We start from the raw sequence: 26,954 nt of genomic DNA on the forward strand, positions 1-26,954 counted from the left end.
AAAGTCGAGGAGACCCTCTTGCAGTGGTGTGCGTGCAGCCAGTGCCGTTTCCCCTCCACACGAAGAGCTGTCCGGGTGGTGAGCAATACTTGCCAGGGGCCCGTCCACCGGGGTTCCAGACTCTTCGCCCGCTGAAAATTCCGGATCAAAACATATTCCCCCGGTTGGATGTCGTGACCCGGACCCCTGGAAGCATCGGGGATGGCCTGCTGCACCTGCTGATGAATGACAGACAGAGTTTCAGTCAATTTATACAGATAATCAGACATTAGGACGTCTGGGACGTCATGAATGGAAGTCGGTTTTGGTGCAGACCAGACGCTCATGGGTCGGCCGAAAATGACCTCGTAAGGTGTCAAGTGGTGCTTGGTGGGGGTGGAACGCATCGATAGCAATGCCAGGGGGAGAGCGTCTGGCCATTTCAGTCCTGTGGTAGCTACTATCTTGGCTAGTTTAAGCTTTAGTGTGGCATTGTGTCGCTCGACAAGTCCAGCAGACTGGGGGTGAAAAACTGCGTGGAACTTCTGCTTGATGCCCAGCCCCTTTATGATGAGCTGGATGACTTCGGCTATGAAGTGGGGGCCATTGTCGCTCCATAAAATTCGACAAAGGCCGTAGCGAGGGAAGAATTCCTTTAATAGTACTTTTGCAGTGGCCATGGCGCTGTTGTCACGGGTTGGGTATGCCTCCACCCACTTGCTAAATGCACACACCACAACAAGTACATATTTCAGGCCTTGGCATCTGTCTAGCTGAATATAGTCCATCTGCAGGACCTCAAACGGGTGATTTGGGACCCCAAACCCTCCCCGGGTACTACAGTTCCTTTCCCGGGGTTGTGTTGCAGGCATATCAAGCATTGTTGGACCAGACGTTTGGCGGCGTCTGTGCATTTATCATTGTGCCAAACTCTGGAGACAAGTTCAATCATGGGGGCTGATCCTATGTGGGCGGGGGAGTGTGCCATAGTCAGTATGGGAATCAGGTAGGAGTCAGGTAGCAACCATTTGTTTGTGTCCTTTGTCCGCCAGCAGCCTTCGTCGTCTTTTAATCCCACCCGTGTCCATTCAGTCAGTTCGTGTTGTGTGCTAGCCATTTGAATGTCTCTAATAGTGTCCCTAGCGTCAGTCCATTTTTCTGCTTGTGACCTGGTCACGTACATACGTGTTGTCGTCCTATTTTCAGCTGTCGTTCGAGCAGTGATGTCGGCTAGTGCATTTCCCTGTCCAATAATGTCTGTCACTTTCTTGTGTGCCTGGCATTTGATGACCGCAAGCCTTTTGGGGAGAAGGACAGCTTCGATCAAGGCGGAGACTAGATCTCCATGTAAGATGGGTGTGCCGTGTGAGGTCAAGAATCCCCTTTCCCTCCAAAGGAGCCCAAAATGGTGAACCACCCCGAAGGCGTACTGGCTATCGGTGTAAATGTTCGCTGTGGTTCCTGCTGCTAGGATGCAGGCTCGTGTGAGGGCAATCAGTTCCGCTGCCTGGGCAGATCGTTGCGTGATTCGGGCTGTCTCGACTACAGTTCGAGCCGTGGTGACTGCATAGGCAGCTGAAGTGGTGCCATCGGGGAGTTTGATGCAAGAACCGTCCACCCACAGCTCTCCGTCAGGGTCAGGAAAAGCTGTGTCTCTGAGGTCAACCCTACTTCTAGTCTGTTCGTCCGTAAGAGTCACACAGTCATGTACAGGGGGCACATTGGGATCGTTCTCTGGTAAGGGTAACAGAGTTGCAGGGTTCAGTGTGGTGCATCTTTTCAGGGTGATATGGGGTGCAAGCAAAGTCAGCTCGTATCCAGTCAGTCGTGCACTCATCAGGTGTTGCGTCTTGGTTTGGTTCAGGAGGGTGTCAACTGCATGGGGTACCAGTACTGTGAGGGGATTCGAGAGTACGATCCCCTCACTCTGTCGGATAGAGATAGCAGCGGCAGCTACAGCTCGAAGGCAGGCAGGCAAGGCTCTGGCTACAGGGTCAAGAGTGGCAGAGAAGTAAGCGCACGGTCGTTGCTTTGGGCCAATGGACTGGGTCAGGACAGATAAAGCGCACCCCTCCCTTTCGTGAATGTGTAAAGGGAGAAGGGCTTTGTGTAATCAGGGGTACCTAGGACAGGGGCCGAACAGAGGGCATCTCGTAGTTCCGTGAAGGAGGTTTGGCACTCAGGGGTCCAAGGGAGTGGGAAGGGGACATCTTTAGCTAGCAGAGAAAGCAGCGGTTTCACAATGAGGCTAAAGTTTGGCAACCACTGTCGGCAGAAGGAGGTGAGGCCTAGTAGGGAGCGAACCTGTTTCTGAGTCTTAGGGACAGGGATTTCTAGGATGGTCTGAATCCGATTGGGGGTGAGCTTCCTCCTGTCTTTGGACAGGAGATGGCCTAAGTATGTCACTTGGGGTTGGCAGAATTGCAACTTCTTCTTGGAGACCTTGTGGCCATTTTCTGCAAGGAAGTGTAGGAGTTGAATGGTGGCTGTGACTGCTAGCGGAGTGGTGTCGGCCGCCAAAAGGATATCATCGACGTATTGCACCAACACCACTCCAGCGGGTAACTGGACTTGATCCAGTTGTCTCTTGAGGGCCTGACTGTAGATGCTAGGGCTTTCTGTGTAGCCCTGGGGTGCTCGGCAGAACCTATATGAGCGGGCTTTTAGGGTGAAGCCGAAGAGATATCGGCTGTCCGGGTGGATGGGGATGGAAAAGAAGGCGTTTTTGAGGTCAATGACAGTGAAGGTGGTGGCAGTAGAAGGAATCAAAGTCAGGATGGTGGTGATATCTGAGACCACGGGGTACTGGGGTACAACCACTTTGTTGATCTCTCGAAGGTCAATGATAAAGCGATATGCTTTCTCATCTCCCTCTCCTTGTTTCTTGATGATGGGCAAGATAGGGCTGTTGCAAACGTTGCTAACCACTTCCTCTACCACTCCAGCGTCTATCAGTGACTGAATAATCTTTACCAATGCCTTCTCGCCCTCGGGCGATATCCGATATTGTGGAAGTTTTGGGAGTGTTGCGTCTGGTCGGACAGTAATGTGTACTGGGTCAATCATCATGCGCCCTACATCCGAATCTGTCTTGGCCCACAGATACGGAGGCAGGGTGTCAAGCAGGGATGTGTCAGCGTCAGTGATGGAAAACATGCGTCGGGGAGGGCAATGTCTAAGCAGAACGGGGTTGTCGTAAAGGAAAACTCGAACTCCGTCTTGAGAACATCTAATTGTCGCTCGGAAGTGTTTCAATAAGTCAAGTCCCATAATGGCGTCAGGGCTATTGGAGGAAAGTAAGAACGTGGTGTCAGTGGTGTTGTTTTCTAAGTCGAAGAGGATCGGAGCGGACAAAGGGTTAGTGGAGGGCGTTCCATCGAAACCTGTCGATGTTATAAGTGAGCCAGACAAGGGTGCCCTTGGAATCAGTCGTTTAGATAACGCACTACGTGTCGCCCCGGTGTCCACCAAAAATGGGGATTTCATGCCCAGGACCTTAGCAGTGACGTAAGGACCTTGCTGGTCAACACAAAGCTCGACTGGATCCCTCCCTTGTCCCGGGCTGTCCTATGCGAAATCGTGGGCGTTCTCGTAATCGGACTGCTGATACTGATTTTGTCGGGGTCGATCAAATGTGTTGGGTCGGCCTGATCTGTCCTGGCTAAGGTCGTTGGTGGGTCCCCTTTGTTTATTCGTCTCGTCTCTAGCTTCTCGGTTTTTGTTCATTTCGTAAAGGACCGGGCACTGTGATTTCCAGTGACCGTATCCTTTACAGAATGCGCATTGGTTTTCATCTAAGTCCCTCCGACCTGCATAGGGCGCAGACGTACGTTCTCTGGAGGGCGTATCTTTAGGAGCTGTCGACTGGTAGTTTCCTTTGGGGGGTTCCTTACTTATCGCTACTCCCTGCAGCTGAGCTATCATGACCCTCTCTTTCAACTCTTCCTTCTTTTTCTCTGTTGCTCTATCGTTTTCATTTTTCTGATGTTCATAATATTGGGCCATCTGGAGGATAGCCGCAGGTTTGGAGGCTGCCCAACTACTCTTGCTGGCCTGCAGTTTCTGGGAGACATCTGGTGTCAAACCCTTAACGTAATTCTGGACAAACAGATGGTGTCCGGTTGCAGTGGTCATGTCCTGGCAGCTGTAATCGGAGAACACTGTTTCAAACCGGGAGAAGTAATCGATACATCCTCCTGGGGTTTCTGGCGACGGGCCGTTACTATCGACCAGTCCACTTTCTTTTCTGGAATCAGGGTTTTTAATTTCTGTACGATTTTGTCTGGGAGGTCTAAAATGGATTTCAAAGGCTTTTGTCCAGGTTCTCGTTGTTTATCAATGCCATCGAGTTGTGACCAGGTATGTCCAAACAGCTCAAGGTGGTCGACTTTCCGGATTTGCTTCCACACATCAGCCGGTAGACATAACCCGAAGAACAAGTCGATGTCAGCCAGGGTCATAATCGTTGAACCTAGGGCTGTACCTAATTCAGTATAGAAGGCAGTGGGGTTTTTACGTAGGTCAGGCAGAGATTTCCAGAATGTCAGAATCTCTTGCCGGTCCCACGGCTGGTAGACCCAGTTGTACACTACCCTTCCTTTTGCATCTTTGTGGTTTGCATCATCGTTAGTCCCTTTACCTCGTGGAGGAACCCAGTAAGGGGCAGCTTCTCGTATCGGCATCATGGCGTTAGATCGCTCAGTTTGTGGTTCGGTTGCTACGGATGTCGTGGGTTTAGCTCCCGATCCTTGTTCAGTGAGGTGGCGGAAAACCTCAAGCGTTCGCATAAGGAGGTCCGTCACATCACACTCGCCCTCGTCCCCATTATCGACCTTCCGATATAGAGTCGTTAGGCTCTCGGGACCTTTGTCTCGATATCGGTCCTCGTATGCGTTCAAGGCATGATAACACAGTTGAACGGTAAAATGTCGTCTGTGACTTCCTGTATACGAGTTAAACATATCCGTGATATACTCTTCATCTTCCTTTCTTTCTACCAATGTCCTTGCTATCTTGTCAATCCCTGCTCGCTCATCTTTGCTTAATCTGTTTGTTCTTGCAGAGCCAGCCCTTCGGGTCTCAGGGTCGCCTAACGTTGTCGTTTGTGTAGTATCTAATACAAGGAGTTCGGCCGGCACAGAGGCCATGGGGGCCGAAGCGGTGGCGCTACTCTCGCTTGTGCCTGGGGATGGTGGGTGCCGTGCTAAGGGTTGGGAAGGGGCATATGGAGGGGGCATGTAGATGATCGGAGAACCTAACAACAGATCATCGTTGGCTCGCTGTTTCGAGGGTAATTCAGGGTAGAGCGTGGAGGGTGTTCTAACCGGACACTGGTTTGATGTTTCTATCTCTGGTTTCTGATTGGCTTCCTCTCTTTCCTTGATCTCTTCTTCTAGTTTCTTAGCAGCTAGGTGGGCTGCCTTTCGCAGCTCTTTTCCCAACCTACTCTCATTTCTCTTCTTACGTTGTTCCGTTTCTTTGCGCCACATGCCGAAACTATCAAGCATAGTGGGCGTTGTCTTGTTTTTACCAAGGGCTGTTTCTAGCGTGCTCATTTTATCATCATCGAAGGATCCTATCAGTGGCCACTGACTCTGGGGGTCCTTCCTCGTATATTTATGCCATAGTTTGCTGTATGCTATAGCGACTAATCCATGCTTCATGAACATGTCCTTATTAGGGGTGCCTTCCAGTGGAGCCGGATGGTTCATCTCTAATAAGCGGTCCGGGCTAAACAGGCTACCAATCAGTGGGGAGAAGATAGGCATGACAGATTTCAGCGGGGGACAAAGGTCCGCACTACCTATCCTTCACTATCTGCAAAGACTAGACAGAATATTGTTATTCTACGTTGTTTGCAAACAGCGAATATCTCAACAGCAAAATCTTATTCTAACAATAAAAACAGGGAGCTACCCTTACAATCAATCAATCAGTCAATCAATCAGTGGGGAGAAAAGATGGGCACGACAGATTACATCGGGGACAAAAGTCCGCGTTACCCACCCCTTCACCGTCCACAAAGGAAGATAGAGTATTTCTACTCTTCCTCGTTTGTAAGCAGCGAATATCTCAAAGAGCGACAATCGTTTTGCAATTTTGTCGTTTTTACACGACCTTACCCGGACCACATGGGCTGTTTCTCGTCTTCCGCGTCCAGCGCCCGATCGTCCTCCAATCTCCGATATTGCCACGGCACTCCTGATGGTTCCCAGTCAGGACCGTAGATCACTCGAGAGAGGTCGATTCGGAACCAGTGAAGTTAGGAGGATCGGCTGCCAGACGAGGGTCTATTGGGCAGGAGCTCTCCCGATCGTTGCAGTCATTCACTCTGTCGTCAGGACCTCTCCCACTGGATCCACGTGTCGCTGATGGGCCCCACGCTTGGGACGCCAATTGTAAAAGGTGGGAAGCAACCAATAAACTAAGATCCTTAAGTATTGCCCGGTGGTGTCGCCTCTTTAACCCACAAAATATTAATCAATGAAGAGGCAGGCGCTGGAGACTGGAAGCAAGGAAACAAGGGTTTATTCTCTCCGGAGGAGAACACATCAGTTCGGACAGCAAGTATCGTCACGAGGTGCTCTAACTGCATCTCTGAGGCCTGGCCTCTTATACACAGGTTTATGGTCGGCAAACATTCTTTATTGTAATAAAGTCACTTTGAAGCATGAAAAGACATTCCCAGAACCTCCGCTTCAGGCCCGTTCCCACACATTTTCACAGTAAGAGTCCCCTCCCTACCCACAGGAGGAGATGGCTATCATACAGCTGGACATTCCGCCGATTCCCGGAATGCGTGCGACTGATCAGATCTCATGGGGTGGGGGGCTTTGATCAACTGTAACTCCTTTGAAGAGGGGTGATTCCTTACAGTAGGGGCAATAAACTGCATCCGCAGGGCTAGGTGATGGCCTGGGATCGACTCGGACAATCGGGCATGGAGGAAGGAGTTTATCAAAGGGTATGCGACCATGAAAGGGATGAAGGGAGGTGTCGGTCGGGCATGGGGTGTGATTCTCATGGAAGAGCAGCGCAGATGGAGAAGGTTTATGGCCCATGCATGAGAGAGCGGGGGTGACCAGCGTGCGGGGGGGATGCTTTGCGAGGTCAGGAGAGAGAGAGAGAGACGCGCTGGCTATCAGCGAGGGGCAGGGAGGCCGTGGTGCTCAAAATATTTGCCGCTTACGCGCACGAATGGGCTCAAAAAAAGGGCAAGATGGCGCGATAATGTTGACGTTTGCGGCCTAACTTTTAACAAGACATGGCCATATGCAAATCAGTCTTGACCCTGTGCCTCATGGGAGCAGTCCAGACCGAACTGCCAAGCCATGTCTTCCCTGGACCGGAATCAAGCATCCTAGGACCAGTTTCTGGCTATCAGCCTGCTTCAGCCAGGATAGCTTGACTCAAGTGGCGTAGTGAGCACGGGATCCACATCTGGGCATACCCTTCCCACATAGGGTGAACACCAAAACACACAAGATGATGGACGGAATGTTGCGCAATGGCAAAACATTCACCCCCAGTCACAGATCTGGGTTTAATCCATTGTTATTTTGCTCACCAAGCCACCCCAGTTCAAACATGGCCATATGCAAATCAGTCTTGACCATGTGTCTCATGGGAACAGTCCAGACTGAACTGCCAAGCCATGTCTTCCCTATACAGGAATCAAGCATCCTAGGACCGGTTTCTGGCTATCAGCCTTCTTCAGCCAGGATAGCTTGACTCCAGGGGCGTAGTGAGCACGGGACCCACGTCTGGGCATACCCTTCCATATATAGAGTGAACAGCTAAACACACAAGATGATGGACGGAATGTTGCACAATGGCAAAACATTCACCCCCAGTCACAGATCTGGGTTTAATCAGACGTGAGTCCCATGCTCTCCACACCACTGGAGTCAAGCTATCCCGCTCAGACGTGAGTCCCATGCTCTCCACACCACTGGAGTCAAGCTATCCTTGTCTGAACTGGGGTGGTGGGGAGTGCAAAAAAACGATGGATTTAGGCCCGGATCTCTGTACTGGGGTGAATGTATGACATTGTTCTGCGTTCTGTCCATCAATTTTTGTTTTTGCATCTGTGTTGGGCAAGGGGGCGGAAATAAAACACTTTTTCTATGCTTGCTGCATTCTGCAGCACACATAGAATGAGGAAATCACCTCTGGTGATTGTTTATGTGCAGGGTCCTGCGTCAAAGGGAAAGAGCAAGAATGTGCTGTATCTATGGCATACGGTACATCTCTGTCCTTTCTCCTTGTGGGTGCAGTTTCAGCAGCCTGGCGCAAATGCAGGCACTCTTGCACCATCGTATGCAGGATTGTTATTGTGCAGGAAGGGGCCCCTACCTGCATAAAAATAAATCTGTGAGACTTTTTACTGTTTTTATCCAAGAAGAGGAAAAAACAAGGAAAAACACGGATACTTCTCGTTGCGCCTCCCCGGGGGGCATAAGATTTTAGCAAATCCCCAGGTTTAAATCTGGAGATGTGTCAAAATTCATGGGTGTTGTGTGTGATCACCCACCGCAACGCCAATGGCACGCATCCCTAACACATTTATTTATTTTCAAAATGTGTGCAGAGCATAGCTGCCCCAGTGACTGGGCGCCCCAGCTTTACCTAAGCAAGTGCCAATAGACCACTCCAGCACAAGGAAAGCACCCTACGCTGGGAAAAGCCAGGTCTTTACAGCCTTTCAAAATGCCAAATGATTCTGAAGTTCTCTAATTGAGAGCGGGAGGGAATTCCAAAGGTGCGCTGCCTGGACCTTGAAAGAGCGGCCACCTGCTCTGGCTCTTTGAAATCAGGGGGTACTGACTGAACCAGAGTTGGCAGAGCGCAGAGGGCGATTTGGCACGTATTGGACCAGCAGATCCGCTAAAATCGGCGGTCCTTGTGGCAACATTTTGTGGGCTACACACAGAGACTTAAAATGAATTATTTTAGCTATCGGCAATAAATAAAGCTTACGCAAAAGATTTGCAACCAAACAAGATTTAGGAAATGCTAGCAGGGCGCAAGCTGCAGCATTTTGGATTCTTTGGAGGTGTGAAATACAGGATTTATTGGTGCCTAAGTAGAGGGAATTACCATAATCTAACCTCGATAAGATTGTAGCCTGAAGAATAGTTTGGCGGACCTTTGGTGCAAAATAGCCAAATAAAGGTTTCAGCCCTCCTAGGAGACCAAAACAAGATCCTGCTAAGGCCTTGGATTGTGCATCAAATGAAAGTTCACTGTCTATCCAAAAGCCTAAGTTTTTTACTGCCTTTTTTGGCAGAGGTGCAGGTTTTAGTTTGTCAGGCCACCAGTGTTCATACCAAAGAGCACATCTCTCCCCATCATGAGAATTTCTGACTTGGCAGCATTAAGCTGTAAGCAATTTGCTGTCATCCAGTCAGAGATGGATAAAAGGTCCTCTTTAAATTTAACAAGATTATCTTGACACTTTTTTGAGAAGACGATAACTAACTGTGTGTCATCGGCATAGGAACCAATGACAACCCTCTACTTTTTGGTAACAAAGCTAGGGGTTGGACATAGATGTTAAAAAGTGCAGGCCTCAATATAGAGCCCTGTAGGACCCCATGTTTGATGGCATGCATCTGTGAATGATAAGGTGGCACCACCACTTGAAAAGTTCTACCTTCCAAGAAGGACTGGAACCAAGCCAAGGCGGCCCCCCTGACCCCAATATCATGTAGTCTATCTAGACGAATATCATGTGAAACAGTGTCAAAAGCGGCACTTAAATCTAAAAGAATTAAGGCATCGGAGTTCCCAGCATCTAGGCTACTACGGATGTCCTCGGTCACTGCCAACAGCGCCAATTCGATGCTGTGGCGAGGACGAAAACCATTTTGTGAGGGGTCAAGAGTTTTATTACGCACTACAAATTCAGCTAATACTGAGTTAACATATAACTCTGTAGCCTTAGCTAGTAAAGGGAGCTGGGAGATCGGACAAAAATTACTCTGGTCCGACGGCTCCAAGGAAGGCTTCTTTAAAAGAGGTATAACATTTGCATGCTTCCAAGTTTCCGGCAATGATGCAGAGGACAGAGATAAATTCACCAATTCCCTAATCGCTGGAGAGATTGAATTGAGAACTTGCCAGTGCTGATCTGGTCTCAGAGGGTCAGCCGGAGAGCCTGATTTAATTTTAAGACAAAGAGATTCAATCTCAGAAAGCGAAAGTTGGGAAAAGAACACAATGTTAATTTAGAGAGGCTTAACCTGTCCTCGGGCATGACTATTCGGTTGGTATTAGAGGTGGCTGCAAGGATGCAGACCGTTGACAAGTTGTTATAAATAGTCTCCACCTTGCGCACAAAGAAATCTGCAAGTTCCTCACATTGAATGTTAGAAGAGATTGGAGGATCAACTTTTTCGTTAGAGGGTTATATTTTTTTAAGAAGTGAAAAACTAATTTTGGGAGAATTATTACTCTCCAAAATTTTTGCCGCAATATATTCTGCTCTGGCTTTCCGAATCAGCCTATGATAAGATTTAATAGAGTCCTGATATTTGTTTTTAGCTTCTATATCATAGACACACCTCCATGTTCGTTTCAATTGCTTACAGGCCTTTTTAGCTTCAGCCAGGGTTTCAATAAACCACAGGTTAGAAGGTCCAAGTTTTTTCCTAAAACAACGTTTTTCAGAAATACAAGTATCTAGAGCTTGCGTCAGCCAATCCTGGAAAAGAGAGTCCGATGCCACTATATTAGGGGGAAACTGTGGCTTGAACTTTAACAACAAGTCTGAAAATTGACTAACATCCTATTTATGCCAAGGGTGTTTCACCACAGACCGTGAACGGTACGGTACAAATTTCCCATGCAACAGAAGGGAAAAAGGGACCAAATAATGGTCTGTCCAGACCAAATGGACCGAGGGTGACACCTTTACAGCACCCAGATTAGAAAAAAAATAGGGTCTACACAGATTAAGGCAACACAGCGGTTTGTGCTGCCTTGCATTATTCCATATCTATGAGGCCATTCAAAGCCACACAAAGTGGCTTTGCTTGGCTTCATAAATATGATTTTGTGGTTTGCGCCACCAGTGCGCCACAAAACGTGACCCAGCGGTGGTGCAACAGCCTCGTATATATGGGCCTAAGCGTGTATCCTTATAAATATGGGCTAAAGTGTGTAACCTCATCCCCTGCACCAGTACTTTATATAAATTTATTGTTAATGGGATATTATTGGGCCTGGGGTCACTCTTGTTAGGCCCTTGCTTTGCTTGAAAAATGTGCCAAGAATGGCCTTTGTCAAAGCACAAGGAAGCTACTTATGCTGGGGCTAATTATTCTTAAACCATCCAAAACGTATCTTTTCATGGCCATCTCCCACTTCAGCCATGATTGCAACGTGAAGTGGGAAAATGTCCTTCTCTGCCTTGTTAACGTAAACATTGTCAGAAAATAAGGGGGCATATTATGAAGAAACGGCGTTAAAATTATCGCCGCTTTGGCGGCAGGAAACTGCCGGTAAAGCGGAAATATTGGGCTTGATAAAATGCCCTTGTGAATTCCCAAAGAAGCCCAGGTTCTGGTGTGAACCTGGGCTTCTATTGGAATGCTCAAGGGCATATTATCAAACCCATTATCGCCGCTTTAGCTGCAGTTTACTGCTGCTAAAGCGGGGATAATTTGAACACCGTTCTTGATAATATGCCCCCTGGAGTTTCTAAACTGAAGAAAAAAGGCGAACAAGCAAACATTTGTTAACATTGCCATTCAAACAGCCGTTGTTCTTAGAACCAATGCCACTACATGCATTTTTTAATGTTTATACACACATTCTCTAATGTTAAAATGCAGTCATGTGTTTATGTAGCCAGCCTTTATTAGCCTGTAACGTGATGCCAGAATAAGAGAACTCTGACTCATGTGACTGACTCTCAAGGTCACTTTAAATAACACTTAGAACAGAATGATTGAATTGATCTTTCATACTCCCTCAGGACTCCAAACACCTATATAAACTGCCTGATGTGCCTTTCTACCTCCCTCTTTCCGACACCATCTTTTTAATTGGATATACCTCAGTAATTGTTGAGAAATTTTAAATTCACTTGCCAGCCCCATATCTCACCACCTAGCAAACACCCCTAGATGCCAGTGCCCTCTATCAGTATTCATAGGAATGTGATGCACAGAATAGAGGTGTGCTAATTTGCAAAGGTTATTCACATCACCTTTGTGAAGTTCTATTGAATACTTGCATAAAATTCAAACAGTTGCAAAGTTGTATGTTTTCTCACATTTGGTCGAAATTTGAACTTTTCCAACAATCTTCGTTGTGAAAGATATACACTCGGGGAAAATTCAGACTAGTTTGTCATTTTGCTTACAAAAGCTTTGCAAACCGCAAACTTGCCAAGAAAAAGTATGCATGCATTTTGCATCTTGACTGAGTTTGATGAGAGTGAACATTTCTAATCTCTATATTCAAACGTAATCTAGCATGGATAATTAGGCTACACATGGCTTGCTTAATTGTCTAATTGAATTTCGCTTATGTTAACTACTTAACTTTTCTCACACAATACTTGGGGGCAGATTTACAAGCCCCTTGCGACACTTTTACGCCGCCGTTGCGTCACTTTTGTGACGCTACAGCGGCGTAAACAATGCGCCACGTTGAGACTTATTTACAACGTGACACATCTAGGCAGATGCGTCACGTTGTAAAGCCCTGCGACACATGAAACCTGCGTCAGGTTTCATGTGGGCGTTCTGTCGCAGGGTGGGCGTTCCCTCGCAGGAAAGCCCTGTAAAACTGCGCAGTGAAATCTATAAGATTTTACTGAGTCAGTTTTACGACGCTGCTGCGTCAAATCCTTACGCCTGCTTGAAGCAGGCGTAAGGATTTAACGCAGCAGCGTGATGCACCACGTTGAGCATAGGTGGCCCCTGTGCATTGCAGGAGTTGCATCTCGCTTGCGACGCGACTCCAGCAATGCGCCGCCCATACGCCACAAGATGCGTCACGCATCTTCCCTTCCTTGCACCATGGTGCGCCGCATTGCAAATGCGGCGCATCTGTGGTGGCGGAAGGAGGGGATTGCATGACGCATCTGTTCTGGCACATCCCTGCTGATTTGCAGAGATGCGCCAGAACATGTAAATATGCCTCCTGGTTCGAGCAGAATGTCGTGTGGGGACTTTGAAATGAGATGTGGCCTGTATCCTCGTGCATTAGCAAGATTCACCATGGGATTCACATAAACTAGATCAACATAACTTGACCCTTGTATCTCGCGAACTTTTTATATGCGCGTAAACTCCCCGCGCATGTTTGCCTGGTTGCTGATGGGACAGTGGAAGCTTGAGTGGAAATCAGCTTGAAGCCATGTATAGTCGTGAACAGAAGGTTGAAAATGGCGTCTCTAACAAGTATTATGGCAATTCAAATTGTTCTCTCGGCAACCAGTGCAAATGTGGCACTTTTGTAAAAGAAATATGTTTAAAAGAAATATGAGTGCTATGCAAAAGCCAAACTAGGCAACTTTGCCCATCCATAGTCCAAACTTAAATCCTGACTAAGTGAGCCTTTCACCCTTCCCCTATAGAGAATTTAATAACATGCTATTTGTTATTAGTCACGTTCTGAAGCAACAAGACTATCTAATAAACCACCGACAAATATGTTATTATTATTGCTATTTATTAGTCATTAATTTAAATTTTGTGGTTGCACAGCTGACGACGTGACCATTGTTCTGAAATGGCGGGCCATATTTTCGCGAGCAGACGTCTGGAGTGTTGTGCCCTTTGGCATTGCTTTCCCGTGCTGAACATTCAGATCTGCTGATCAATCTGTACATTTCTACCTATTTGACAGGCTTTTGAGAAAAGACCAGAGGCCCTACATTTGTTTGGGGAAGCAGGCTGAGCTCTACAATGCTTTAACCACTGCAAGGCACAATCATGCAATACATTTCTGGATTTATTACAATTTTTGACAGCAGCCCGTCTCTCCTGTTGTTTTAGTACTTTTTATTTACTCTTGCAAACGCACAGAAGCAAAACTGAAAGAAGTGTACGACCGGCAGCATTTGCCTCAATTTCTAGGTGACTTGGGTTAAACGGGACACATTACAGACCGCTTACTTCTTGTACGTATGGAAAAGGCCACTTTGTTGAAACCGGTGCATATCACATAAACATCCTCGGCCTATGGCCATACGGAGCAAAAACCTAATTATACATCAAAACACCTACATTCTTTCTTCCCCTCCCCTAATTCTGACCCTTGTATACATACCCTTCAAAATTTAACATGATAACCTACAGTACTTCTATGATTGTCCTACTTTAAACGTCCCCTTCTGCTTAGGAATGAACTAATCAACCTGTGCTCAACTTGGTATTTCCATGCTATAACATTTGAACTCCAGGCTTTCCGATATGGGCTTGTTGAGACCTTCCTTTTCTGCCTGCTTCGCTTATATTTACCAAAATAACCTTAATTGAAGGCCTAAAAACTTGTGGGCGATCTGCCCAGTTCTCACATCTGTCCCTGAGTAGTCCTTCTGCAGAACCTATCCTGAAGGTGATTAAAGCCACTCTTCTCCCCGCCTTAAACTATGGGCATCAGGCCTTCCATGGCGCATGCTCTGCTAGTCTTGACCTTGCCCAAGTTTCCACTTATAAAAAAATCTTTCATCTTCCAAACTTCATTCATAGGGCAAGACTACGACTGGAGCTGGGCCTTCAAAGACAATCTATTTATTGTGAGGCTGACACCCTGAAATACTTTATAAGGACATTAAAAGCTGCAGACAACACTTTAAAAGCCAGGCTAAAAGAAACTTTTGCTAGTCCTGGAAATCAATGGAATCGTCAAGTCACAAATGCTATAAAATCGCTAGAGATCGATAACTCATTACTAACTTCAGACACTATTCCGTACATAGTCTGGAAAAAGGTTATCAATAAGCAGGTCAAACAAATGTCCCACCAGATGGACTCCCAGGCTTTAAAAACATCAACAGTCTTGCTCCCCCTGAACAACTCATACCTCCCTGGGGCACCTCAATCTTACCTCCTTGGAAAACTTAAATGCAGTGGCTCAGAAGAATATAATGTTCATGCGTCTCCTAGGTCTGCGTTCAACTGCCTTTAACCGATGGGCTCCAAGGAGGGAGCATGCAGACTGTGCAATTACCAGACCGAATCATGGCTGCATCTCCTGTGCTGCTGTCCTGCCCTGGACGCCCCCAGAAGACTTCTTTTAAAACCCTTATATTTAAAATGGGGCATTAGGTCGTGTTGGGAAGCATCTGCCCTGTGCTTTACTTCCTCAGACACTCAAGTGCTTGTAAGGATTGGAAAATTCGTGAGACTTTTGGACAACCTTTTTTTATCCTCTTTGGCCCCCGTGTTTCCAGTTCCCCCCCAAAAAAACTCATCACCGACTTTTTCCGTCCCCTTGCTTAGCATTCCTACACTAATTTATTTCACTTTAGGCCCTGCATTGTATTGTGATTTTACTGGCACCTACAAGATTGTTTTTTATATCTACAGGATTTGAAATCTTGATTGTTTTTTCCAGTTTTTGCTTTTTTAATATGATAACTGTGCTAATGTTGATATTTTATAGCTATGGTTTTAATTAACTGCGCTAATCCAATAAACCCAATAAAACATCTGTCTCAAGCAACAAACAATACAAATCTTCCCCTACGCACCTGTTTCAACCAGCCTGCCCCGTTCTTGACCATCAAAGCCAGCCTATCCTTTTCCCAAAACTAAATCAACTAGTACCAATTTTCCCTGACTGCTAAATGGCTACAGCCGTGTACCCCTGCAAACAAAATGGTGGGTGGCATCCCAAAATGTTGCACTGTAAATACCTTGGGCTACATCCTTTACCAGATGTAGCCCAAGCCAGCCAAGTCATGTAGTCTGCACCTGGTTCCCCCAATACCGCTGGGGACAGACCTCCCTGTCCCCCAAAGCTCTATTGGGTGAAAAGGGGCACATCACAGACCACTGACTCCTTGTATGTGTGGAGAATGCTGCTTTATTGGAACAGGTATGTTTCACATGAACATCCCCAGCCTATAGTCTTACAGATCTAAAACCTCACTATACATTAAAGCACCTACATTCCTTCTACCCTTCCCTTAATCCTGTCCTCCGTATACATACCCTTCAAACTTTAACATAACATATTGTACTTCTCTGATTGTATTTAGTTTAAACTTCCCCTTTTGCTTAGAAGTGAATAAATTAACCTGTGCTTAACTTGTTATTGCTATGATTTAACTCCAGACGTCTGGGGTGGGCTTGTTGAGACCCTCCTTTTCTTTCTGCTTAGCCTATATAAACCAAAATAACCTTAAGTGAAGGCCTGCAAACATGTGGACCAACCACCACCAGAAAAAGGCAACAATCTGACTATGTTGCTCCCCCAAACAAAAAATAAATTGCTCTTCTATGTTTATGGTCATGACCAAAAACTCCATCAATTCCTCAGGTGTACAACAGATGTACACAGTCATCCACAAAAATTCAACTTCCTTGTAATGCAAGTCAACCGGCTGAATTCTGCCCAGGTCCTTGTTCCTACAAAAACATTACATCTCCCTGTTCACCTTCCTCCTTTCTTTATCTGTGGCTGATGGCTTGTCTGCACCTCCCCAGAACATCCTAGGAATGAAACAAATCAAACACAAGGAGATAATAGATGGAGCGTTGAAAATTTGATTTGCATATGGCTGGGTCTGAACTGGGATGGCAAAGTAGGCTAAAGAACGATGATGGATTCAATCTAGATCTAATAGTGACTGGGGATTAGTGTCTGAAACGTTCCGGTGCACAGTCAATTGTCTCCTTGTGTTTGCTTTGTTCGCCATAAGTTGGCAAGTTATGCCCAGCCGTGGGTCCCTTGCTCAATTTGCCACTGTATCCAAGCTAGCCTGGCTGATGAGGGGTGTTACTCCAAAACTGGTTCCAGGTTGCTTGCTCCAGTCTAGTGAAGACCTGGCTTGGCATTTCAGGCTGGACTATTCCCATGAGGAACAGGGTCAAGACTGATTTGCATATGGCTGGGTCTGAACTGGGGTAGCAAAGTGAGCTAAAGAACGGTGATGGATTCAACCCAGATCTAATACTGATTGGGGGTGAGTGTCTGAAAAAGTTGCAGTGCTCTGTTCATTGTCTCCTTGTGTTTTCTTTGTGTGTCATAAGTTGGCAGGGTATGCCTAGACATGGGTCCCTTGCTCACTTTTCCACTGGATTCAAGCTAGCCTGAGGGGTGTTACTCCGAAAACCAGCCACAGGATGCTTGTTTCCAGTCCAGGGAAGACTTGACTTGGTGGTTCATGCTGGACTGTTCTCATGAGGAACTGGGTCAAGACTGATTTGCATATGGCTTGGTCTGAACTGGGGTGACAAAGTGAGCTAAAGAACGATGATGGATTCAACCATGATCCGTCCATTGTCTCCTTGTGTTTGCTTCATGCTATAAAACAGCATGACCATTGCAATCATATCTCCCTCAAATCCTGCGTCATGGACCGTAAGAGTGCCAAACCCTTCTCCACCAACATGTCACTCTCCCATAGTGAATCATCAAGATGTCCGGGCAATATTACTCTGCATAAACATATAAAGCTTGGGTAAGTTCCCTTTCCACCTCATTCCACCCTTACCAAACCAATGAACCGTCAAAGATCTGTGTTGAATGCCCACATTTCTACCCCATGCACTCCTCTATACAGCCCTGGCCACCCACTTTATGAAGGACTTTTTCAACAATCCACACAGATAAGCCATCAGCCAATGGTCCTGGACCTAACCTGAAAAAGAAAACAGTGTAAATACAGAATCCAGCTAACAATCACCTCCTACCCCCTTGCTAGTCCTAACATACCTCTGAAAACAGTCTGAGGACCACCTACTCAGCCTCATTATTTGCTCCCTAGACCATCCCCTCTTACTAGCCTCCATTGTTGCCCAATCCTGGAAGAACGAGTGCTAAATGCAGTAGATATCAACCCCAACTTTGTAACTGCCTTTCCCAAGATTGTTAAAAATTGAATCAAAGTAGCTATATCCCCTTGTTAGTGTTTTAACACCACCCTTCCAATGTTACAGCTTGAGCACTGAGCTTCCTGATACATGTCACTGGGCAAAACTTCTCCGCTTGAAACTTCAAAATGACTTATTTGCCCTTCAACCTCTGGTCTGTCTTTGACCTCAGCACAGCAGTTTAAGACCATGTAGTGACCTCTAGTCTGTTTTTGACCTCTGCAAATGTAGTTCAAGGCCATGTTGCCAAAGAGTAACATCCTCCCAGGCCAACCCTAAGGTACCCAGACCTCCTAAGAGTTCTGACACATTTAAAAACTGCAAAAAACATCCACTTTATAAGTCTGGAGAAAAGAACAGCTTCAAATTGAGAAAAACAGTTCTGGCAAGCTATAAATCACTCTGCAAAAAACCTGCCAAGAAAAAGACTTCTTCCTAGGGCCTGACTTACCTTGTTCCCTAACATAACCTTCTAACATTCTTCTATACAACTCCCCTGCTGATGGTGCATAACCCCGCAAAATCTTCCCCATGAAGGCACTGCCAGCCTACTTCCCTGTTGTAGGAAGGGGGAGTCTCTAGTTGGCGCAGTGCAACACTAGCGACAAGCAGGGACTCTCCTCTTTCTCGTCAGGGCTGAGGGTTACCTTCCAGACAACCTCTGCTTACCCTCTAGGTAGTGTGGCTTAAGCAGTCGCAGGCTAATCTTTGGGGCATATAGGTTAAACACTTGCGATAGTACACCTTTACAACCAACCCACCACACAACGAGACCAGACTGTATTCTGTAAAAATATATATCTTTATATAGATTTTAAGCAGGCTTGTGAATACAGTCAACGTACTTTATGATAACGGTTGCAAATTACTCAGTTCAGGTTACCACAGTTCTTATAGCAGTTCTCTTTGGGCCCGTAGGCCGGTGTTAACCAAAGTTCTTGTGGAACCGGCGGCTTCCAGGGGATCTGTCCCACGTCGCGTTGCCTTCCCGGGGTCGCTGATTGTTGCGGCTCTTCAGCCGAGCAGGTCACTGGTCATCCGGGGCGGCGGTGTTCTGTGGCGGCAGGGTCCTCTCCTCGTCGTCCGCTCCGACCCTGGAGGCGGTGGCTGTGCGGTGGTGGCAAGTGGCAGTACGGTCCCCAAGTGCAGGACGTACCCAGCCAAATGCCGGTGCAGCTGTGGGCTCACAGCTGGGCTGTCGGGCAGGCTACCGACCTTGCGGATTCTCACAGGGCAACTGTCCGTCTTTGCAGGTGAGTGGCTGCTCGTCATGCAGTCACCTCGAGAGCTCGGACCGGACGGGTCCTCCTTCGTTTTGCTCTCGGGCTCCCGGTGCAGTTGCGGTCACGGTGTTCGGGCCAGCGGCGGCTGGTCCTTACTTTGTTCTCGCTGTTGCTTTGGGCCCCGGTCACGGTGGTCAGGTGGAGGTCGTTGCCTTGGAGGAGATCCCTCCGTCGGTGCTGCGGCGAAGGTCAGCACCCGCAGTCGCTTTCTTCCAAGGGGGTAGCGTCCACTGGTCCTGGGACGCTGGTCAGGGGGCAAGTTCAGTTGCAAGCCCTTGGAGATCTCTTTAGCAGAGTTTGGCACAAAGTAAAGCAAAAGTCTTCTCGTAGTCTTTTCTCCTTCCTCTCCTTCGGCAGCAAGGCACCAGACACAGGCAAGAGTCAGCACCCTTCCTTGTCTCTCACGGTCCTTCTCGTCGGGCAGAGTCCTTCTGTGGCCCAAACCGGATCTAGTTTTCAAGGAGCAGGGCTCCTTCTTTTATAGGCCAATTCTTTTGTTCTCGCAGGCCAGGGGGGCCTTTGCATAGCCACTCGCAGTCCTTGAGTACCCCGGCGGGTGTATTCCGGCTTCTGCTTTCAGTGTGAGGGGCAGGCGCATCAGACGCCCCACATGGGGTGGAGCCAGCATTGTGCGGACAGGGGCGGCCAGAGTACCTTGTTGATGGGGGCTTCGCCCTTCCTGGGCCAGGTGCCGGCAGAGTCATCCGCCGCTCCCCAGGAGGGTGGAGCCAGCATTGTGGTGGCCGAGCACAGCTACAGTTCGAGTCAAGAGGCACTCCTACCTCCCACTAAGGTGTAATCTGCGCATTCACCACCTGTCATCCCTCCAGCCCTGTCACTCACACATCCTAGACAGTCAGATACACATACCAGCAGAGGCGGGCTGAAATGGTTAAGCAAGCAAATTCTAACTTTCTAAAAGTAGCATTTGCAAACCCAGGACACTAAAATAAACTTGACTACAAGAAATATTTTATCATCCTGAGTTCAGGCATACTAAACATGACTCGCTACCGTGCTCCTTGAGCCTGCGGGAATTATAGGGTGTAATAATTCCAGCAGCTCAGTCTGGCCTAATGGAGCAGGTAGCCTTCAATAGTGAAATACGGTCTTGGTTGTAAGTCACTACTAGGACATGCCACACACATCAGGGCTTGTCCTACCTTACACCTACAACGCACCCTGCCCGCAGGCCTACCATAGGGGTGACTAATATGTAGTCAAGGGAAGGGTCGAGGCTGGCAAGTGGGTGCACTTGCCCAGCTAGCGTGACAGTACGAGACCGCGCGCGGGTTCTGCGGTCGCAGTTCCCAGACACAACTTTACGGCTGCTTCGGTGGGTGGCGCAACCAGCGCTGCAGGCCCACCAGCAGTATTGGCATCTACAAGCCCCGGCACTCTCTAGTGCGCTTTACTAGGGACTGACAGTAAATCCAATGCACCAATCATGGATACCAATCGTATGTACAGTTTTTACAGTAGGGAGCACTTGCACTGCGGCACGGGTCAGCCGTGGCGCAGTGCCCTGAGTATCGGAAAACCAGCAAAACATCGGAGGCACATCAGCAAAAAGTGGAAGGGAGACTCACGCCAAGGTGCCAGGTCTAACACGTGTCCCCTCCAGCTGAAATGTGGGGGGAACTACCCTTCCCCAGGGAGTTCCACATCACTAAGGCGGAAAAATCTGGACAGACCGTCAGCGTTGGCGTGATCGGTGCCAGGGCGGTGTTCCACCGTAAAGTCCATACTCTGTAGAGAAATGGACCACCTCAACAGTTTCGGGTTCTCACCCCTCATTTGCATCAACCATCTGAGGGGCCTGTGGTCCGTCTGAACTCGGAAGTGAGACCCAAACAAGTAGGGTCTTAGCTTCTTCAGTGCCCAGACCACAGCAAATGCTTCACGCTCTATTGCACTCCACCTACTTTCCCGTGGAAGTAACCTCCTACTTATGAAGGCTACGGGTTGGTCAAAGCCCTCCTCAGTCATCTGTGAAAGAACAGCCCCTACACCATGCTCTGAAGCGTCTGTTTGCACAATGAACTCCTTGGAGAAATCGGGGGCCAGGAGCACGGGCGCCGTGCACATGGCAGTCTTCAGGGTGTCAAAAGCCTTCTGACAGGTGTCAGTCCAAATCACATTCCTGGGCTGCTTCTTCGAAGTCAGCTCTGTCAAGGGGGTCACGATCGTGCCATAGCCCTTGACAAACCTCCTGTAATACCCAGTGAGCCCCAGGAAGGCTCTCACTGCAGTCTGGGTCTTGGGGGGTTCCCAAGCCAGGATGGTCTCGATTTTGGGCTGCAAGGGGGCTACCTTGCCACTCCCAACTTGGTGTCCCAAGTACACCACGGAACCCTGCCCAATCTGGCACTTGCTTGCCTTGATTGTGAGGCCTGCTCTGCGCAGGGCCATCAACACTTCCCAGAGGTGTCGCAGGTGTTCGGGCCAGGTACCGCTGAACACTGCGATGTCATCCAGGTAGGCGGCACTGAACTCGTCCAGTCCAGCCAACACCTGGTTGACCAATCTCTGAAAGGTGGCAGGGGCATTCTTCATTCCAAATGGCATAACCCGGAACTGGAAATGCCCATCTGGTGTAGAGAATGCCGACCTCTCCTTTGCCCCATCGGTCAAGGCGATCTGCCAGTACCCAGACGTTAGATCAAACGTGCTGAGGAACCGGGCAGCCCCTAGCCGATCAATGAGCTCGTCAGCTCTGGGGATGGGGTGCGCGTCAGTCTTCGTGACTGAATTGAGTCCTCGGTAGTCCACACAGAACCGGAGTTCGGGTGTGGCTCCCGGCGCAGCAGCCTTCGGAACCAAGACCACGGGGCTGGACCAAGGACTGCTGGAAGACTCAACCACCCCGAGGGCAAGCATCTTGGAGACCTCCTCCTTGATGCAGGCCCGGACCCTGTCAGTCACCCTGTAAGCCTTATGCTTCACGGGTAAGCTGTCTCCAGTGTCCACATCATGGACGCACCAATCTGTGACACTCGGAACCAGGGAGAACAGGTCTGGAAACTGCCCCAGCAACTGGCGGCAGTCCTCCTGTTGTTCGGCGGTCAGGGTGGGTGAGAGGTTAACTCCATCCACTGACCCATCTTTCTCACAGGCCACCAAGAGGTCAGGAAGAGGCTCCGACTCCTCCTCCATTCCGTCATCGGTTGCCAACAACATGCCCACTTCGGACCTTCGCAAGTGGGGCTTGAGGCGGTTGACATGCAGGACCCGCAAAGGGTTCCTGGGCGTCTTCATGTCCACCAAGTATGTCACGGGGCTCTTGCGCTCCACAACCTCAAATGGTCCTGTCCACTTATCCTGAAGGGCACAGGGCTCCACTGGGGCCAGGACATACACCTCTTGTCCAGGCTGAAGCTCAACCAGAGTGGCATTCTGATCGTACCACCGCTTCATTTCCTCCTGGCTCGCTTCCAGATTTGCCTCGGCAAGTTGTCTGAAGCGTCTGGTCTGGTTTCTGAAGGCCAGCATGTAGCTATATACATTCTGGGGAGGTTTCCTGGGAGATTGCTCCCAGCCTTCCTTTACCAAACTCAGCGGTCCTCTCACGGGGTGACCGTACAGTAGTTCAAAGGGGCTGAACCCTAGGGACTTCTGTGGCACCTCGCGATATGCAAAGAGCAGGCATGGTAAGAGGACGTCCCACTTACGCCTCATCGGACCTTCCAGGCCCATGATCATGCCTTTGAGGGTTCGGTTGAATCTTTCAACCAACCCGTTACCTTGGGGATGGTAGGGCGTGGTGAACTTATACGTTACGCCACACTCCTGCCAAAGGGACTTCATATACTTCGATATGAAATTGGTCCCCCTGTCGCTCACCACCTCTAGAGGGAATCCTACTCGAGAGAAAATTCCCATCAGTGCACGCCCCACCACGGGAGCCGACACTGTCCTCAGAGGGATGGCTTCAGGGTACCGGGTGGCATGGTCCACCAAGACCAGGATGAACCTGTTGCCCATGGCTGTCTTGGGGTCCAGAGGCCCAACGATGTCAATACCCACTCGCTGGAATGGCGTACCGACCACAGGGAAGGGTTGGAGGGGAGCCTTGTTCTTCCCTCCCATCTTCCCACTTGCCTGGCAAGTCGGACAGGTTCTGCAATAAGCATCTGAACTATGCATTTGGGGCCAGTAAAAGTGGGTGACAAGCCTGTCATAGGTCTTGTCCATCCCCAAATGTCCTGCTAAAGGCACATCATGAGCCAGACCCAGTAGGAAGGCTCTGAACTTCTGGGGTACCACCAGCACACGGGCTGACCCAGGTTCAGCAGCCTTAGGCTCTGAATACAGGAGGTCGTTCTCCCAGTACACGTAATGTGTTTTGGCCTGAACACCATTGGCCTGGTCTGCAGCCTGCTGCCGCATACCCACGAGAGAAGGGCATTCTTTCTGCTCCTTGCAGAATTCCTCCCTGGAGGGTCCTCCTTCTTGCTGCCAATGGGTCAGCTCAGGCAGGTCCCCCAGTTCGGCGATCTGTTCCCCTGTAGGCTCCAGGGCATCCCCCTCGAGGTCTGCTTCCTCCTGGACCGTGGGAACTTCAGGAGCCGGTTTCCCGCGCCCCCTGCGCCTTCTCCCTAAGGCCGGTTCCTGGGCCTCTCCTTCAGGCCCCAGGACCTCTTGATCACCCCTACTGGCTGCCATTGACCGGGTGGTCACGCACGCCCAGTCAGGCAGACCCACCATCCGCAGGTGAGTCGTCTTCTCCACCTTTTCCCAAGGGGAGTGCTCCAAGTCGTTCCCTAGCAAACAGTCAACAGGTATGGTTTTTCTCACACAGACCTGCAGAGTACCAGAGACCCCCCCCCACTCGAAGGGAACTTGAGCCATCGGACACTGACTCTCTGAATTATCAGCGTTGATAACCCTACAGTAGGCATGGGGTACAACCTGCTCTTGAGACACCAGGTGCTGCCTCACTGCAGTCACACTGGCTCCTGTGTCTCTAAGAGCCTCAGCTTCCTTACCATTGATGATCACCACCTGCCCATATTTCTTAGTGTTAGAGGGCAGGTAGTTCGTAGGGATCATCTCGCTGTCTCCTAGCGAGACCAGGGTCATGTGAACGGGATCTCCACCCCCCGAGACCATCATTTCTTCTCCCAGGTGAACGCTAGTCACTTGTCGGGGCGGAGCACCAGTGGGTGCGGGTTTTCCAAACAGGCGACACTTGGGGTCACTGGATATGTGCCCAGGCTCGCCACATTTGACACAATTGAAGGGCCCCTTTGGAACAGGTTTACCTGTCGGGGCCCCATTCTGCTTCGGAGGTGGGGGAGGCTGAGAACCCTGCTGCGGGCTCCCTTGGGAACTACTTTGGGGGCCTTTTTGGAACCCTTTCTGTTTTCCCCCCTTGTCCCCCCCACTCTTCTGCTGGGGACCCTGCCCACTCTTGGCGGAGTCTCCCACGGGACCCTTGTGGACCCTGGTGCTGAGCCAGCGGTCCGCCTCCTCAGCAAGCTTCCTCGGGTTGGACAGCTTGCTATCGATCAGGTGTTGGCGTAACTCAGGAAAACAGTGATCAGACAAGTGCTCCCATGCAATTAAATCAAAGAGACCTTGAAAATCATTAACTTTGTTACCTTTCACCCAACCATCCAGTGCTCTGCAAAAGTAAGTCACATACTCCACATACGTATTCCCAGGCCGCTTAGTACATCCCCTAAACTTCTGTCTATACATTTCAGGGGTAAGCCCGTACCTGTTCATTAAAGCTTCTTTCATGTGGGCATAGGATCTCTGATTTTCAACGGGCAAATCTAGCAAGGTATCTCTCCCTTCGCTAAGGAACCTTCCCCACAACCCCGCTCCCCAATCCTTGTCAGGGACCCGGTGGGAGGACATGGCTACTTCGTATGCCCTAAACCACTGTCCTATGTCATCCCCCTTAAAGAACTCCTTAACTACGTCCTTCGGGATGTGCACTCTTGACTCTACCTGCACTGGCGATGCGCTGCCACCAGAGGGAGGACGATCCAAGTCTCTCTCCTTGAGACTTATCTCCCTCATTTTTACTTCATAATCCATTTGGTGCTTTCGCTCTTCCAGCGCCATTCTTTTCGTTTCAAGCTCCAGTTGGATTTTCAATTCTGCCAACTTTCTTTCGTGATTCCTCGTTTCCTTCCTGTCCGCCAGCTCCTCTGGCGACAGGCCTTTACCAAAGCTGTGCTCGCTGTCTTGCCTCTCGAGGTCGATCAGATCCCCAAGTGCATTCTGCTCCTCTGTTGCATTCTGCTCGGCGAGGGCGTCTTGATCCTCCGGGGTCTTTCGGGACTCTATCCAGGCTTTCAGGGCCTTGGAGAGCTGTGTCTTGTTTTTGCAGCCAGCGTGCGGGACCTTGAGTTTCTTGCAAAAGAACTTCAGTTCGTCCTTGGAATATTTATCCACTTTGGCGGGGTCCCACTCCACCTCCAACACCTCGGAGGTCGTGGACTCTGCTCCATCCAGGCTCTTTGTGCCCGGCATGGTTTCTGCACTCGGAATCTTTCTTTCGGCAAAATTCAAAAGCAAAGTCTGTGGCTACGTAACTGGACCGTAATCCTTGTGTAGTGGTCAGAAGCTCAGGTATAGATATCGCAAGTGTAAATTCGAAAATCCTCACCGCTGCGTCCAATGTAGGAAGGGGGAGTCTCTAGTTGGCGCAGTGCAACACTAGCGACAAGCAGGGACTCTCCTCTTTCTCGTCAGGGCTGAGGGTTACCTTCCAGACAACCTCTGCTTACCCTCTAGGTAGTGTGGCTTAAGCAGTCGCAGGCTAATCTTCGGGGCATATAGGTTAAACACTTGCGATAGTACACCTTTACAACCAACCCACCACACAACGAGACCAGACTGTATTCTGTAAAAATATATATCTTTATATAGATTTTAAGCAGGCTTGTGAATACAGTCAACGTACTTTATGATAACGGTTGCAAATTACTCAGTTCAGGTTACCACAGTTCTTATAGCAGTTCTCTTTGGGCCCGTAGGCCGGTGTTAACCAAAGTTCTTGTGGAACCGGCGGCTTCCAGGGGATCTGTCCCACGTCGCGTTGCCTTCCCGGGGTCGCTGATCGTTGCGGCTCTTCAGCCGAGCAGGTCACTGGTCATCCGGGGCGGCGGTGTTCTGTGGCGGCAGGGTCCTCTCCTCGTCGTCCGCTCCGACCCTGGAGGCGGTGGCTGTGCGGTGGTGGCAAGTGGCAGTACGGTCCCCAAGTGCAGGACGTACCCAGCCAAATGCCGGTGCAGCTGTGGGCTCACAGCTGGGCTGTCGGGCAGGCTACCGACCTTGCGGATTCTCACAGGGCAACTGTCCGTCTTTGCAGGTGAGTGGCTGCTCGTCATGCAGTCACCTCGAGAGCTCGGACCGGACGGGTCCTCCTTCGCTTTGCTCTCGGGCTCCCGGTGCAGTTGCGGTCATGGTGTTCGGGCCAGCGGTGGCTGGTCCTTACTTTGTTCTCGCTGTTGCTTTGGGCCCCGGTCACGGTGGTCAGGTGGAGGTCGTTGCCTTGGAGGAGATCCCTCCGTCGGTGCTGCGGCGAAGGTCAGCACCCGCAGTCGCTTTCTTCCAAGGGGGTAGCGTCCACTGGTCCTGGGACGCTGGTCAGGGGGCAAGTTCAGTTGCAAGCCCT

The sequence above is a fragment of the Lissotriton vulgaris genome, chromosome 11 (assembly GCF_964263255.1).
Source record: "Lissotriton vulgaris chromosome 11, aLisVul1.2, whole genome shotgun sequence".
Taxonomy (NCBI): domain Eukaryota; kingdom Metazoa; phylum Chordata; class Amphibia; order Caudata; family Salamandridae; genus Lissotriton; species Lissotriton vulgaris.